General features: G+C 27.4%; 1 protein-coding gene across 1 annotated transcript in view; it reads left to right on the top strand.

Moving 5' to 3' along the window:
- The first annotated feature begins 2,475 nt into the window (after window positions 1–2,475).
- Window positions 2,476–19,120, top strand: part of sNPF-R (short neuropeptide F receptor) — a 97,909-nt gene continuing 81,264 nt past the window's right edge. Inside the window, exon 1 of the mRNA XM_088203133.1 lies at window positions 2,476–3,053. The gene's annotated coding sequence lies outside the window, so the exon portion shown is untranslated. The remainder of the gene's footprint in view (window positions 3,054–19,120) is intronic.

Here is a 19,120-nt window from a genome sequence, read left to right as displayed (position 1 = left end):
GCAGTTGGTTCATTCCAGGTATAGATATGAATTTCATCATCATGTAAATTGTGGAAACCTTGATTAAAAACATACATTTTACGTTTATAGTATGTAAGAGAAACTGTCAGTTTAGTGTTTGGTAGTGCTTTTTGTAAATCAAATGTAAAAGCAAAATAGTTTCTTGGGCTTTTTGAGGCTAATACTTTATCTTCTTGTAAGGCTTTTTTAGATAGTTAGGCATCTTCTAAATTTAATTTAAAGCTCATGTTGTTTCATCAGTTTTGTTTTTCTTCAATATTGCTTGATGTTTTACTTTGCATATTGAGCGAATCACCCTTTTGTCACGTATCTTTACGTGGATGATGAAAGTGCAAATTAAATTCGTTATTAAAAATATTCCAATAAATCGTCTCCTTAACATATCTTGTTATTTGCTCAACGTCTAAATTGTAGGTTTTTATTATATTACGTTCAAAGCTTAAATCAATTTTATAGTTTTACACTACGCTCGCTCGTTGCCGAGCGTTCGACACAATTTTATTGCTTTTGACGTGAATTTTTAACTTCTGAGAAGTGATAATTGTTTTTGCGCCCCCATATTGATCAAAATTCGATTTAAATACCAATACTTCCATATCAGAAGTCCATAGTAATATCGGTAACGATAGCTATCATATTTTAAAATCATAGTGTAGTACCCAAATGCAGACAAACTATGGGTAAATATGCGAGATGCGACGTCTGTACTTCTCCTTCCGCTCATTTTCTCCTAAGAGATGAGTTAGCTTAGCTTTTATTTTAGACTTGACCTAAAAACAGTTAGGTTAGGTTTGGGTTTGAGCAGCAAATAGACGTTTCGCGACTGTCAAATTAAGTTTATATACATTATAGAGCAGCATATTATTTCACCAGCGCCTATCAATTAAACAATATATATTTACCGGTGAAAATGTATTTGAACTTCGCTAGTGAAAATATAACGTCCCAGATAAAATATATTTTCACTGGTAAAACTACTATTATATCTACCGGTGAAAATGTATGATTTGATTTTACTAAAGTTACATATTTAAAAAATATTTTCTGTATAGTACTGTTTTTTCAGATTTTATTTGACGTCCCTTCTGATTTTTCCAGGAAGAGGGGGATCCAAAAATTAAAAGAACAAACACATTTATTGTTTTTTTTTTAAATATCTAAATTTTAATAATATTCAGAATATTTTATTAAATAATATGCATTTTTATGGCCAAATTCAAATGCTCCCACTTGCCCTCCCCAAATGTCGTCTCCGTATCTCACACTCATCATTAGTGTTTTTAGTCGAAAATTATTTCTTGAGAAAATGCCAAATCGAGAATTCTTATTTCTCGATTAATTTTTTTAAGGATTTTTTATTATATAAAATTAAATTTGTATGAATATTTTTAGAAGGTTAACAAACACTGACTTTTCATAATTTGGGTCTATAATGCATACTTCTTGGAATGTTTTAATAAGGCTCTGGAAATGACGAAAAATTGATTACATTTTTTAACACTTATTTTTGCTTAAAAAATAAAGAAAGATACTAAAAAAAAACTTTTCCGAAGATGTTCGTGACAGATGTTTGAATAAAATGCATACTTTTTCAAAATTTTTAATAAATTAAAAAAAAACATAAATTTATTTTTAAATTTTTTGTTACTCTAACCGGCCGGCGGTTTTATTTTTGCCCTGGTGATCTAAGCATCCGCTCCGATAAAAATAAATTACGCATGGGAATCGGCAGAATAAAAATAAATTAGGGTCATTTGTCTTTTTGATAATTTGAAAGGGGTTTTTTTTGTAAAGTGGCAACAGCTGTTAATAATAATTGTATCACGAATATTATTTATTAACGAAGGGGCCTTGAATTTTATGGTAAAACAATTGGGTAATTGAAGAGAAATTATATAATCAAAGAAACCAGTCATTGATGGCATAAATTGATCTCTCATAAAATTTTTGTTTAATTTCTTATGCGATTCGTGACATACGAAAAGCTGCTTTAAATTTAATTTAAATGATATTTAAATATCATTTTCTTTAGTAAAATGCTTGACAAGAAGTGAGTTCCGGCACCTTTTTTGTTTAAAAAAACCATGGTTATACCTAATAATATTGAACAGATATAACAGTTGTTATACAATGTTTATTCAAATCTGATGGTAAAACACATTTCACTTAATTTTGAGAGATTAAAGTGGGCGAATTCGTGGCTAATCAATTACTGATAAAATTAAAAAAATTACGCGTAGTATTTTGAATTTCCACTATCGCAAAATTGTTTTAGTATATTGTGCGATATACAACGCGCATAATTTATAAAATGTATTTGGCAAATATTTATTTTGCTATCAAGCGCGTTAATTTCCTAAAAGTGTTTAAGTGTATGTTTTGGCGTAATGTAAATAAATAATGAAAAATCGCGGTATTTATGGTAAATAATTATACAATTTTTAGTATTGATTCGCGAGGCAACAATGGCTTAGTTTTTATCAATATTTAGCTCAAAACACAGATAGATTTTGTATATTATAAATGTATTTTTCTCTATGTTTGTGTATTTGAGTTTCTTGTACAAGCGTAGGGAATGAAATAAGCAAATATTTGAATTCGATTTTTTCTTGGATATGTATATATAGCATTTTTTTTGTAGGATATAATATTTTTTTGTGTATCAAACATGTCACATATAATGTATATGTTTGCGGTGGCTGTATATTTTACGTGTATATATTATAGTTATGTATCGGAGAGAGTAGAATTATTATGGGACATATGGCGAGTTTAAGCGAAACTGAGCGTCAGTTGGCAACGAGACGCCAGCGGAACTGCACGGACCGCGAGACGTATTTTCAAACGCCTGTTATCTCCGACTTTCATTAACTTTTTTACGGTTGATAAAAACGACGAAAAGTTTCAGCCCCGTAAAAATAAGTACTTTTCTATTAGTGTAGTTTATGATTTTTTGTAAATACATATACGGATGAAAATAAACACGAACTATGATGCAAAAGTGTGAACCACTTCAACTGGAATGAACTTATGTAAGTGTTTATTATTATTATAACTATTTTTTATATAATTTAGTATATAATTCATATTTACGAATCAATATTAAAAATAAAACGAAAAAAGAAATGAATGAAATATAGGAAAAAATTCAATCGTTGATAATAAAATATAGACTAGGCATTTAAAAATATATTACAGATTAAGTTTTATGTATTTATTTTGATTTAATCAAAAGTCTTACATATTATTTAAAAAATCTAGATTTAAAGCGGTTTTATAATAAACTAAGCTGATAATCTGTTTTCGTAACGTAACATAAAAACATCGGATTGTTTTTTAGGAGTTTACAATTTTTATCTAGCATAAAAATGTTTTGATTTATAATAGTTCTAATCTAACGTTTGTGACGATAATTTACAATTATGACAAACTTCTTTTAAATTAAAAAAATGTACGTGGAAATATTATATCAATACAACTTTTTAACAATAAATTCAATTTTGTATATAAAAGTAGACATATTGGTAAACAGGAATATGAAAAAAAGTACTTTGTTATAAAAAGATTTACGTGGGGTAGAAATAAGATGATGAATACATATGGTAATAAATACATATTTCAATGTAAAAAATGTTGATTGATTTTTATATTAAAAATATCCATATGCGTATTAAAAGGTAGAATATTATTTTAAACATTTGAGTAGATATATGTACATACAAAATTCAATTAAAAATCAAATATTGATTGTACCGTAATTTATTGTAAATAAAATAATATTTTAGTACTTCTCAGATAAAATTTATTTTATTTGTATTTTATTTTATTGCTACAATAGTATATTAAATTTTAGATAAAATTAAATTAAATTTTGTATTATTATACTTAAAAGGCTTAATTACGAGCTTTAAATGACATAAATCAAACGATTTATTTCGTTTAAGGTTTTAATAAGTAACCTTGTTAAAGCGTAGGTTAATTAGATTAACTATATAATGAGATATTATTAAATTTGCTAGTACTATATATATTATAGCAGTTCATTAAAAATATGAGCATTAATAAAACTGATTTTATTTATATTAAATTGTAAATATCACATTGAATTCTTTCGTGCGTTCTGATTTTAATATTTTCCTATAAAAAGATTAAAGTTTATTGGCAAAGGGTCAGGTTAGCGAAATTTTTGGTTACCTTTCACGTAACATCTTTCATTTTTATTTTCGCTGATGTGCACATTTTTGGGTCATCTGTATCCTGATGTAAATATAATTTATTGTGTATGTGCTGTTTCAGGTGAATCCTGGTTTATATATACCAATATAAAAACACATATTTACAACACTATTAGAGTACTTAATTAGCTAGTAAACTTCCATGTAATCGCTTTGTTTTTCTCTGATTGCGGCTTGAAATTAGCCATCACGCGAGGATATTCACTCGAATGGTCATCAACTCTTGGCATTTAATCCTTCATGTGTTCTTATTTTGTCTAATGATACTGTTTCCTTTGTTCTTTATATTTTACCTCGTTTAATGAGATCGAAACGAGCGAGGCGTGCAAAGAAGGCGATAGGCCGATCGTAAAGTAATCAAACAAAGCAAAATCCCTCAATATGGGCTTACATAATTATATAAAAAGTTTAAACGATATTCTTCATCATTTTAATAATAATCTGAATTTATATTATATGTATAAACTGTCTACTATATTTTAAATAGAATAAAATTTAGTTGTTAATTATAGTTTATTTACAGTAGATAAAATATTATTAATATAAATATTTGTGAAACAGCATTAAATTAGGTGTTTCATATACAAATTTATTCTTATATGTAATTATTTAATCAAGACTTGATAATTTATATTTATAAAAGGATTATTTAAGATTGAAAAAATATGAGCATATGAGCTTTTGGACAAGCACATGAACTTGATCCATCCTATCTTTCTCCCTTGATGTTATGCTATATACATATGTATAAATTTTTTTCTAAATGTCCTTAAAATATGATATGATAAAATAGCAAAAGAACATCGCTATTGTAATAGCCATGACAAACAGCCCTTTAGTAAAAAGAATCTCAAAAACAATACAAAAGTCTTGTATTATTTATTTGTAATTGTGTGAAAGGTAAATTTGGGTGAATTTTATTAATATAATAGACCTTTTTTTGTAAATTTTGCAATGCAGTATATTTTTTATAAAATATATTTTTAATTACACAATTTTATTATAAACAACTAATCATTATCAATTTATTGTATTTAAGGATTACTTTCTTCATTCATGCCTTCCGTTGCAACAACAAATAAGTTATTCTGATGCTTTACTTAGTATAATATGTAGTGAGACACCAGACTAAAATAAAATTTTATAAATCAGTGTTAGTAATACATATAACATAAATTATGCATGTCCAATCTCGATTTTCTTTGAATTTTTCTTTACGATATTTATCCGTTTGATTAAGAATAGCTAGGGAAACCTAATATACGTCTTATAATAATTTCTAATTCTGATCTCACGATAGAAAAACAATAAGGTCAATATAGAATTCGAATCAAGGTCTTTCATGTATTAGCTACTGATTTAAATCAAGCCTATTGTATACTGGTACTCAGTATTAGTATTTCTTCTCAATAATTAATACTCTAGAAATGCCAAATTGAGATTTTTATTAGAGACATTTTTGTTAAAAATTAAATTTGGACAAATATTTTTATGTTTTATAATCCCGGTTTATTTATGCCGCTGCATAAGAAAGGGTAAGTCATGCCAGATGTAAGAAAATATGCATGTTCCGATATAGTTGAATAACAAAAAAGTTTACGATTTTCTCAATTTTTTTTATAAGGCTTATTTTTGCTGTAGCGATCTAATAATTACAATAATAATTAAATAAGAAGAAACACTTTGCCTGAGAATTGCCAGATTGCAAAAATGTATGAGGGCCTTACCTATAGGTTTTTTTTATTTTTATTAATTTATTTAGCTTAATAGCTAATTTTTACATCAAACAAATTTTAACTAAACATACATATTATATATAAAATAAACAGAATATAAATAAAATTTTATATTTTAAATTTTTTTAATGCACAAAGGTGTTTTTTTATTCCATTTAGAAAACCTGAACAATACCGAACCTTATTTTTCTAACTCGAGCAATTTGCTTTGCCCTATGGCACTTTTTATATTTGTGGTCCGATTCTATCGTTACTGCTATTTATAATTTAATTTATATAAACAGTTTCTGAGATATGTACAAAGTTTATTCTTTACGCTATGCACTTTGTCAAAATTTAATATTTTTTAGTACATATGATATACATATTGAGAGATTTGTGTAGTTTTAAGATTTACGCGTATTTTAAAAGTGTATTATATAATTTCCAAAATATAATAAGTATAAATATAAAATAATATGATATTTGTCTTGAAAGAAGCTTGCTAATTGTTTGCAGTTCAATTAAGATTGTAACGTTCATAATAATTTCAATTGTACAAGGACTTGTGCTGGTAAATATTAATTGGTTGGTAGTATTTAATTAGGTCTAACTTAATATTAATATAATTGGTGCTTTGAAGTTTAACAACTGGAAAGTATAGTGTTAGTTTTCTACTACGAACAAAATCAAATACAAATGCAGCTTTTATAGTACACGTAGTAAAACATTGATAGTCTCGCTAGATGCAGTCTTATTTTTTTATTATTTTTTTATCGTATAAACAGAGTATGCTCAAAAAATTTTAGAACTTATTATAATAATATAAATAATTCTTGTTTTAAATATAAAATTTGACAGTTTGAATGGTCGTAAATTTTTTGAAATATTGAAACATAATCTATGTTCATTGTAGTACTGCTTTATCGTTTTTTTCAAGTCGTATCGATGATCAAGCTGAGCACATGGATATTCAGAGTGACTGCTTGGTCAAAAAATACATTAAAAGTGCAATAAATATAATTTCACCCTCAAATTGTATCTATGCACCATAATTGCATACATTGTGTGTATAATTTATTTCCATTCAGTATTAATTTTGGACAGGGATCAGTTATTTACTTTATACCAGTTTGTCTCAATTTCATATGAAATCGTACGAACGGAAGCTACGCCAAGCATCGACCAAGACTGAGAAAGCAGCCGCTTCCCTCTTAACGTAAGCCTTGGTCCAGTTTGGTACATAATATTTTTTTGTCTAAATATATATATTTATGAATATATAGTTAATATAATCAGCGGTTTTTTTAGTAATATTTTATATCAATCTCAAGATTATTTGGAGTAGTATGCTTTATAAGTTAATATCATAGTTATGTAGGTAGACAGTTTTTTTTATAGATAAAGCAAAATATGTAATCACTTTGCCTTCCAACAACATAGAATAAATTCAACAATCACCAATCCACATCAAACAAATAAGTAATACATCAGTGTCAATATACTAAAAAAACCTTATTTGACACAAAAAATATATATTTGATGGCTTTCAATTAATTTCGTTTTTATTGATCCCCCTAGTTTACTCTACTTATTTATAATGCGTGACAAAAAAGTAAAAGTAAAGCTGTATTATTAATATTTCATTCAATCCCATTTTTTTATAATATGGAAAGTGTAGAAATAACCTAATTTTTGGTGTCGGTATTTTCGACTCGAATGATATTTTAATATCAATCTGATAATAATCAAATAAAATAAAAAAAATAATTGTTATTAGTATACTTGCATTTAAATCGTCAAGAAATGAGCTAAGGGTCTTCCAAGCCTTCCATTATTCTTGAGAATTGTTTATATATACTAACTAGTACATAAAAAAATTATTCCCATCGCATTCAGCGTGTTAGTTATATAATGCAATTTATAATTAATCGAGAATATGGCATATGAAGCTTATTTTAATCGTATTTGTGTTTATTTTCAAAGGTAATAAGCAATTTTTTTTTAAATTTTTTGGTTTCTAGAAATGATATTGATACTTTTACACATATTTTAATGCTGTTTTTTTTTGTAGTTTATATATAATTTACATAGCTAGTAGCTGATTTTAAATTTATTTTTGTAGCAAATATCAGGGATTTAGGATTGCTCCTAGTAAGTTAATTTTATCAATGTCATCGGATAAGTGCTGGTACATTTTTACTTACAATGTTTTTAATTTTTACTTTGGATTTGTATATATCTAATGTTAATAATCTAACATGGTTTACAGCAACTTCCATTATCTTCTGACTTAAAAGCATTTTTTTTTATTCACATTATCGAACGCCTGTTTGAAGTCTATATGTATATGCTTTTTCCATAACTTATCTCATGAGGTATATTTAGTTTTACATTGATCTATTTGGTTGAAAAACGCATTAACACTTGAGTCACTCGGTTTCCAGAAACAAAATTTATTATAGAACGGTTGAGAACAATTTATAAGCCACATTAAAATTATTTTTTGCAGTTTATGTTGCAATCACTCTAATTTTATGTACACTTCTTTAAAACCACTTTCATTATTTTTTATTATTTGGATGATTTATTAAAGGATATAACTTATTTGGGTTAGTTATAATTATTAATATTGTTTCTGTTCTAAATGCTTATTTTTTACTTCATCAGTGTTGGGTCTTAGAGATTTACTTTAGCTGTAATGCAATTCAATGCTTAAGATAATAATTCATAAAAGTAGCAGTTTGTCTATAAATTGTATTTTTTTTAATAAATTGTTTTTTTTTTATAATTTTGTAAAAATATATTTATGGCTCTAGAATTAGTCATGCTTTAATCTGAAAGTTTTAGCTCAAAAGTTTGGCATTCTTTACTATTATGTATAAGTTTGAAAACTTTGAATAGTTTTCATTTTAACGGGAAATTTAAATTATCTCAAATAAATCTCAACTTTAAATTCCAAGGTTCCTGAGAATTAAATTAAGTTTGCGCTATTTTTGATTAATGGCTAAGTGTTCGTGACTTAACAATGGAATCACGTAAATTTAACCTTGCGTCCTATATATTGCACGTTCCGGGAATTTTACTATCGTTCCACACACTCGAAGACGTGCACCGTCAACCGTCGGCACGCGAGACGCGACCGAACTCAAATAAAAACAAATCGCCCGAAATTTCCCGTCACGTTGCGGCGAAAACGTTCGTAAAAGCACTTTTAAGCCCTCGAAAGCTCTAGTTCGGAATAAATCGTCGGAGGATTTGCGTGCGCTGAAACCATTTGCAACCCTTTGGAAAAAAAATCGGCAAAAATTGGTCGAGGAATATCCTCGAAAAGCTTTCAAGGAAACGCAGCGCTTAGTCAATTAACTGCGCGAGGTAACTAATTAATCATTATCTTTCGTGCAAAGATGAAATCTCGAGCCCTTTGGGAAATTGTTTTATACACGTTATCTCTCACCTTAACCGGGCCTATAATACATAATCAATAAGCTGTCCGAGACATTTGATTGATTGCTACAATAATTAAACAAATATTCTAATAGCGCCGACACCCTTACAGCCTACACAACAACTTTGCATTCCTCTTTCCACAAATTAAATAACTTGCTTTATAATTAAAACTAAACTGATTTTAGCAGTATCATTTATTTTCTATACCAACACCATAGACCAGTGGTTCGAATCATATATGTAATTTAGTGTTTTACAATTTTTATTGTCTTGAAAATCAGAGTTAGTAATTGTTATATAATTATTGTATATTTCCGATTGATCATAGATTTACCTCATATTACGGATAAATATATAAAATAAATTATGCTAGGTCATACAAACTATTAATTATAAGCTATAATAATAGTTTATATTTAATTATATAAATGTCACTAATTTACATATTTTGTGCTTGCTGTTTATCTCTTCTGAAGCATTGAGCTAATTTTTGTCACGTTGCAACGGAAGATTTTCGTTTAAATAGCAATCTTTTGAAGTTAAGCTATTGATTTAAAAAAAAAAATTCATAAGCTGAAGTTCTAAGAATAATTTTTTTTGAAATCAGAAAAAATTTTGATTAAATTAAATTTATCAAATATTGTTCTTAAAAAAATCTCTTTTGTAGTTAAGTAATTTTTTATTATTATTTTTATTAATTAAATAAAATCATTATTAAAATTTATTGTTTAGTATATTTATATTTATTTTTAATATTTAATAAAATAATTACTGTTGCAATTTGAAACTGCATATTATTCCACATACAATAGTTGTCTTCTTTTGAATAAATTAAAGTAAGTAAGAATAAAATGCGAACATTGTGTAGTATTTATTTAATTATTGTAAATCTTTCATTGAAATACAACAGGCGTTAGTCCAATGCGTTACAATGAGTTTAACACAATCAACAAATTGAAATTTATTTAATAAATATTAAATTATTATTTGAGTTGTAAATCAAAAAATGATATGAATAAGCTCAATCTTATTTTACTTTTTACGATATACATCTGTGAGATAAGGAAAATTTAGGAAAACCCAATCTATACAATAATATAATAATTACTAATTATGATCTTCCGGATAAGATAAAAATTAAAATTAATGCTATAATGGTCTATATGGTATAATAAATAAAAGTAATGCAGTGACATAATTAGGCAAACAAAAAGAGATCTTTTGCATCTTCAATGATGTGTTTTCAACAAATTTATATCGGTATCTTTGGTATATTTATAATACACCTATTAAAGCTCTTCATTCACCACCCGTTTTAAAATGTTTATATAAAAGTATTTTTACATCTCAAAGCTTTTCATTTTGCACTTTGATGTCTATGGGTAAAACAATAGTAAAAATCGCTTTTCTTTTTTAAAAGTAATTTAAATTCTTTCATAAAGGTTATTTTTAGAAATATTTATACACTTTGCTAGAATATTAATAATATCATATTGTATCAAACTTTTAATATCACAGTTTTACACCTATCACTTAAGATTTGACAAAGAAACGTGGTTTTTAAAAACTATTATTTAAAACAATTCTATTAGTATTTTATATAAACAACATTAGTAATGAACTATTAAACTTTTGCTTCGAGTGATTCTAAAAGTGCCAGATGCCAACATTTGCTTTGAAATGACTCAAATATACACAATCGAATGAGAAATATAAGTAAATATATCTAATTGCAGTTGATATTACTTTAATATATACTTTTTTAAATACACAATTCTATTTTTTGCACATATATATTAGATGCACATAATATTTTTCTCAAAGATTACTTGATTTTTCAATCAATACGGACTGAATAGAGTACTCCGTAACGTCTCAGACTAGTAATTCTGAAGTTGCGGATTCGAGCCCCAGTAGCAGTACTCAAATATTTTTTAATAAAAAATGTGCTATTTTGAAAAAACCGAGAATCCAACTGCAGTGGCATATATTTTTAATAAATTATATTCATATAATAATTTATAATTATTAATAAAGATGTCACCGATTGGCAGACTTTCAGTCTCGTGGTAAATATTTACTTGTAGGTATTCATTATATCTGATTGACTTACTCAGTTGGTACAGATTTACCCCGTTGTTAAAATATTTCAATTTGATTGCACTTTAAATTAAATATATAGTTTGATGTTTAAAATATTGAACGCTTTTGATATTTTTTAATTTGTAATCTATTTTTTTACTATTTAATATAGAAATTTTTATCTTTTCACAATTTTACACGTTAAATCGCTGTTAAAGTGGACCCAAAATAATAAATATTACGGGTTGTGCGAAAAAACGTAATAAATTAAATTGGTATCAGTATTTGTAACTTTCTGAACACGTGTATTCATTACTGTGACGTACGTGACGATCGGAGATTTAGATGCTTGAAATAAATGGACCATACACAAAGGCCGTTCAGTGTCTTTTTAAATACAGAGAGATGCTAAATTGTATTGGCAAAAACCGATATTCAGGAAAATGTTACTCAGATAAAAAATGCCTCACGTTAGCGCTGCTGTACAAATTATTACAGTTACGCAAATACTTTCTTATACGAAAGGTAACATATATTATTATTACCTTAGTTAAGTAAGAGAGTACCTATCTTATTTTGAAAATGTTTATAATCGCATAAAAAGCGTTGATTAAAACTTTCACTAGATACCTTTCACTTGAGACACATGTGAGTTCATCTGAACTCACGCCAAGCGAAGTGTCAACCGAGACTTGAAATATAGAGGAAGCAGCCTCTTTGTACTTAGTGTCTTTTTAGCTATTAATCCTGAAATCTAGAGTTCAACCCCAATGTCTAAATTCTAAGGGACACAGACAAGATTATGAGAAAATCACTTATTACAGTGAATTGGTAAAATATATTAACATTTGAATCATTTCTTAAGTGAACTCAGTCGTTATCGACTGAATGCAAGTAAGCATTCAATGTTTTATAATACTTTATAAATTAATTAATAGTAATTCAATATACATAGAAACATTTTTATTTGATTGTTAATCTGTCGGGATTATACCCTTTGAACAATCGGCTTACGGGTAATTAGCTGGGACAGAACTTATACTAGGGAGATAGGAGGTTTCGCTTACGGTGCACTTCTCCATACTGGCGTTTCGACTTCCATTGTTTGGGTCATCATCTGAAACAAAGCTTCTTATCTTCTATGATGCAGATTTTCCGACTGTATAGTTTTTGATTCGATTTGATATTAAAAGTGTTTGAACGTTTGTGTTAACATGTAAAAATCTGTACAGCTTTGAAAAAAGATAACACAAGTTATTTTTCCTGATTGATAATAGCAATATCGAAGTATTATTAGGAATTTTTATTAAAGTCCGCTGAACTTTTAGGAACATTATATAAAGGTTGTGAACCACTATCGAAGGCTATAAAAGAAGCGTTGAAAATATCTGGAGCAAAGTCAAAAGCAATTTGACATACCGAGCAAGCTTTCCGAAAATTTGCCATTGACTCTTAATGCGAAAACCTTCTCCATTAAAGAAGACACGTTTAGCCAGTCGAAGCTCTTTTCTGCGTCACTTTTTAGCATATTTGTTAAAATTTTCGCACACAGTTTTCATCTAGCAGCGCCGCATAGCCAATTAATCATCCTCTCACCTGGCGTGGTTGTTTGGTTTAGAGCAAACACACGATGTGATGAAAACTAACCGCACGGTCAGTTTGCCTACACTATTATCGCATATGCAGAACCGACTGTTAATTATGTTTGTGGCTCAGGCATACGAAAGAATTACTGCCGATATGCACGTATCATAGATAGGTAGAAAATATAATTAAAAAAAAAAAAAAAAAACACATTATGGTGAAAAAGATAACCTAATATGGAAAGTCAACTATAGTATATTTTAAATTATAGCAATATAAAGCGAGGAATTGTTTTATAGGAATTTTTTTTTCTAAAACCCGTCGCAGTCTAATTGTTACATACTATCATTCAGTAGAAATGCTTATTGAACTAACGCATAAATTGCTCATAACAACGCTACATACATTGCTAAATTCACTGTTACGGGTTGTGTGGCACGTATACTTCAGCAATATTAAATTATATGTACAATGTCAGTTTGATTAAATGTAATGATTTAATTAAAAAGTAGATATGAAATAAAAAAAAATCCTTTTAGAGATAAACATTTAGTTATACACATACAAAAATGTTTATGAACCTACAATAATATATTTGACTGAAAAGTGTTTTTAGTTAAATTTAATTTATTATATAAAATATTATTATTATTGAGTCTGTAGTGCAAAATTTTCGTTATCAAAAATGAGCACAGTTCTTATCGTGTTTTTCGGGTGTATTGTATTCAAATCAATCAAATTGTTACAAGCTGACACCTAAAATCCTAAAAATAATTATCATAGCTAAAAATAAAACACAAATAAGTAGCTCCATACAAAAAAATAATTATTTAGTAGCTCATATTTTTAACTAGTTTCTATTTTTACCTTTCTAAGAATTTATAGAATTTAAAATCATCAGATTTATATAAACACGTAACATATATTATGGCTTGATGATACTTTTATGGTTTCCTCTCGACGATGGATTTTTAACGACTATGGATGATTTTTATCTCTCACATATTTATGTATAGAGATTCGTTGAAAAAGTGATCATCAAATTGTACATAGATTTTACAATGATATCATAAACATGCTATATTTGGCCTTCTATTAATTTCATTATTTTTCGTCATTTATTCATTGATAAGCATTGTGATTCACAATTATCCTTATGTATACAGCCTAAAATAGTTTTGTTAGTTACAGAAATTGTATAAAAAAACACTGATTATACTTATTCTCTCGAAGGGACATCAAAAATACTTTTATAGAACCTTATTTCATGTCTCTTCTGTTAGAACTAGACACAGAGCTAGCTCAGCTGAGCTTCGAAAACAGAGATAATCCGAAGAAGCAGCAGCTTTTTACCAAGCTTAGCTTAGCACCCCCCCCCCTACCCTAAATCCAGATAATTCGAATCGTTCCAATTCAAAGTAATATACCTCAATTCTATAATTTATAAAAATAAAATAAAATGTATTTTTAATTGTATATCTTTAAAATGTTAAAGTAGATCTCCTAAAATAGCAGACAGTTACGTTGTATAGTTATTTTGTAGTCGTAGCTTTGAAGGTATTATCATTGATTCAATATCTTTGCAACACAGTTTTAAAGAATCTAATTTGTTTTGCAGCATAATAGGGCTACTAATTTAGCGTTAACCTGTGCTTTTGTAAACTATACGAGCCGGAATGAATAAATAGTATATTTTTTTCGCTGATTATTTCATTAATATTTTTTTTGTACAATCAAATAAACACAATTAACATAAACAGGTCGGAATAGCGTAGTTCGTTAAGTAGCTGGTAATTCAGAGGTCACGGGTTCGAACCACGTCAGAAGACTAAAATTTTATTAATATATTAAAATGCGCCATTATTCAAAACCGGTCTCCAACTGCAAAAGCAACCAATATTGTTTATAAATTTTATACGTAATAATTTTATAATGAAATATATAGATGCTACCGATTTGCAGACAGTCTGTCAGGGTATAACAAAAAATTGAAAAAAAAGTAAATAGTGAAACACCATACTGAAATAAGTCTGTAAATTAGTGACATATTTTATTATTTATGGACTATTATTACAGCTTACAATCAATATGTTTCATTTTGCATGAACTTATTTTAATTATTCTGAATTTTATTTTCATTATTCATTACACTATTTATCCGTAAGATTAGGAAAATATAGCGAAACCTATTATATTATAAAAATCATCATATAAAAACGTGTTTAATACATGCTTGTCTATAGATTTTTTCTTATTTTTTTACGGTTTTTCAATGAAATTTTTGAAACTTAAGCTTTAATGGAACGCAAAAATAAATTAATATAGAGTAAAATCTGGAGCTTTTAGGCTTAGGTTACAGTACCTAAATTTGTAAAGTATAAACAGTATTTTTTTGTACCAAAATCTAAACAAAAATATTTTAAATACGTGGTAATTTATTTATATTTTTGGTATTATTATTAGGTTTTATCTTGCAGTCAATTTTTTATGTTCCTACGGCGTATTGTAATACATTTTTGTCACAAATAATTATCTCGTTTGTATGTAAAGTTATGCTATAAAATGCGTTTTTTAAAACAAGATGGTTTTATTGAATAACTACATTTACAAAACATTTTGGACCTCAGAAAAAAATTATGATTGTCTTTATAGTACAGGCGAAAATTTTGCATTCAATTTTAATATCAAATATAGATAGCGCTTGTATTTAATGTTTAACACTAATTTTAAGTTATAAATTATGATTTGTGCATCACTAAAAAAATAAATCATTTTGTAAAAAAAAATCCGAGTTTATTATTAAAAGTTAAAAATATATATGATATTCTACGCGCAAATTTTCTAAAAAAATATTCAGCAAAAATTGTGCTTTGAGCTTTTTTACACATTTGTTTGTAAAAGCCTCTTTTTATTATCCATACCCGACGAAATACATTATAACATTATAACATCACGACCGTACCATTACTTCGCACTTGCAAGGAGTGCAAATTTGCGAATCCTTATTCAAACCGTGTTTGTTCGGACAATGTAAATATAATTTAGAATAAGGTGACGCTAAGGGTATCACGTAAGCAGTTTAGAACAATAATTTAATTTGCCTCAATAATTGTAAATATTATTAATTGTTGTGTACATGACATGTCAGATCTACTATAGTAAATCAATAGGTTTGATCACAATTTCCTGTCTGAAATTACATACGAATATGAAATGTGGCATGTTTGTATGTTAAACATATACAAAAAGCTCCCATTTCCACAAAGGATATAGTATGAAGGATGTGAAGTGCACCAACGGAGATGAATTGAATACATACATGCATATTTTCCGGTTGCATTGCTATTAAAAAACTAAAATACAATAACAAACCTTTGAAAATTCTCCATAAAGGCGCGGCATGTAATTATTTACTATTTCTGATTATAACGGACACAAGCAAGAAATATTCGGTAACAAGTACATTATTCTAGACTTGTATGTATGTATTTAAGAAATTTTCCACGTAGCTAAGTCGCACATTAGGTCTAATTTTGAGGTCAGTATACAATAAATTATAGCTTGTTTACGCTAACTGGCGTTAACGACTATTTTAAACACACTCATGCTTACTGAGTGTTTAGCAAATAGAGATTAAAAATAACATTTATATTGATTTGATAGTGATTATAAGTGTTAACGCTTTATCAAAAGGTCGTATGTCAGGCAATAAAAAAAACAGTATGAAAGATTAGGGGTGTAAGTCAAAGCCTATCAATGAAAGTAAAAGGTTTAAATATTAAATGAACCTTGATGTTTTTCGGAGATTGGTATAAGTAATTATAATTGTTATAATCAAATAACACCAGATTAGGTTTATATATTAGAGGTCTTCATAGTTTCGCAAATAAATATCGACGTGATTAAATAAAGTCGAGTTAGATAATGTAATAAAGCTTGATGTTACTAATTAAGAAATAAAATAATTAAGATAAAATTTTATATTATTAAAAAAGTTCTTAAATAAGTACATACCATCTAATAGTTAATATTAATGGAAATACTTTTCGTCTCTATATTATACTTTTAAAATTCTTGTGTTATTAATCTCTCATAGGAAAAAGTTGTCATTGCGAAATTAAATTTGTATAGAACGTAATTCTTTATTAACTCAATTTTTTTTTAATATTACGTTTGAGTGTTCTGGTTATTTTAGGAATGTATTGCCAGTCGCGTAAAGTAACGCCTTTCATTTTGTGTGAGCAGTCAATTAATTGTGATATTATAGATAATTTAAGGTTGGAGTCATGCGTAGAATAACATATTTTTATCGCAAGCGATAAATTCAGAGGTTAACCATAATATATGTGAATATATGAGTAAAATGAAACCTTGATTCAAGAAATCATACCAGTTACGGCGCCAGTACTAAAACCTAAAAGACATGGGTTCGAATCGCATGTATAATTTATTATTTTAATATTCGAGTTAATAATTTTATAATAATATTTCGATCATAATATAATGATTTTTTTATTCTTAAAACAAAAATATAGTGATGAATAATTAAAATAAAATTCAGAATAATTAAAATAAACTCATTCAAAATCTGTTGATTGTAAGCTGTAATAAAATTTCATAAATAATAAAATATATGTCAATAATTTACAGACTTATTTCAGTCTGTTGTTTCACTATTTTTTTTTTAATCTTCTGTTGTAACCTGACATGCATAATGGCAACATCAGATGTAATAAACATCTATTAGCCACCAGACAAATGTCTGCAAATTGATGGCATCTATATAATTAAATATAAAATTACTACGTGTAGTATAATTTGTAAGCAATATATGTTGCTTTTTCAGCTGGGGGCCGGTTTTGAATAAAAGCGCATTTTTATATATTTTATTAATACAATTTGAGTCTGCTGCTGTGGCTTGAACCCGTGGCCTCTGGATTATCAGTCTGAGATCTTACGAACTACTCTATTCCGACCTGTTTATGTTGATTATGTTTACCCGATTGTAACGTATTTCATGTTACATCAGAAAATATATAATAAATAAATAAAATCAGCAAAAAATATACTAGTTATTGAGTCCAGTTCGTGTAGATTAGAAAAGCAAAGCTAGACTAGTAACCCTATTATGCTGCTAAGAAATTTAGATTTTTCAAAACTGTGTTGTAAAGACATTGAATCAATGATATTACCTTTAAAATTTAAAAGCAATAATGGGTTTATTTTCAAAATATTATAGCTAAATAGGGTTAAATTTGTTTCTAGCTACTCTCTGCGCTTGCTTGTTGTGATAAGATTTGAATTAATAAGTTAATGCTCTTATCTTGGTTCATTTTATGTCGCAACGACTTTAACCGGTCACTCAAAATATATTTATATGTTGAAAGTTAAAAATAATCTGTCGAATAGGTATAATATATGGCTAGTCGTATTATTTTGAATATATGTACAGTAGCTATTATAATTAGAGATTGTTATATTTTTATTCATAGTTTTTTGAGAAATTGTATACAATAAAAAATTCTGGTCAAAGTTATTAATGTACTATAATAAATATTATATGTGAAAATAAATTTATATTATTTACAATTGTTTAGAAATTATATTTATTGAGAATATTTGGCTTCCAACGGCTCCATTAATATTCTCCTATAGGAGAGCTACTCGCTCCTCCCACGACATGCGACCCTGATATTTTCGTTCGTCATAAAGATGGAAAGATATCAACAACTGATATATATAGGACGAAAAAGCGCAGTTCATTACATCTCAGACTAGTAATGTTGAGGTTGCAAGTTCGAGCCACGGTAGAGGAACTAATTTTCGTTTATAATATTGCGCTATTATTAAAAAATATGAATAATTTATATAAATGTCACCGATCTTTACACTTTTAGTCAGGTGGTTAGTACTTAATTGTTGTTATTAATTATGTCTGATTGACTTACCTTGATGGTACAGATTTACTTCGTTGTAACGCATTGCTCTTATCAAGTTACAACCAAAGATTTAAAAATCTAATAATTAATAAAG

The sequence above is a fragment of the Plectrocnemia conspersa genome, unplaced genomic scaffold (assembly GCF_051122295.1).
Source record: "Plectrocnemia conspersa isolate PC_06_02 unplaced genomic scaffold, ASM5112229v1 ptg000014l, whole genome shotgun sequence".
Taxonomy (NCBI): Eukaryota; Metazoa; Arthropoda; class Insecta; order Trichoptera; family Polycentropodidae; genus Plectrocnemia; species Plectrocnemia conspersa.
This window is presented reverse-complemented; position numbering and strand designations above follow the sequence as displayed.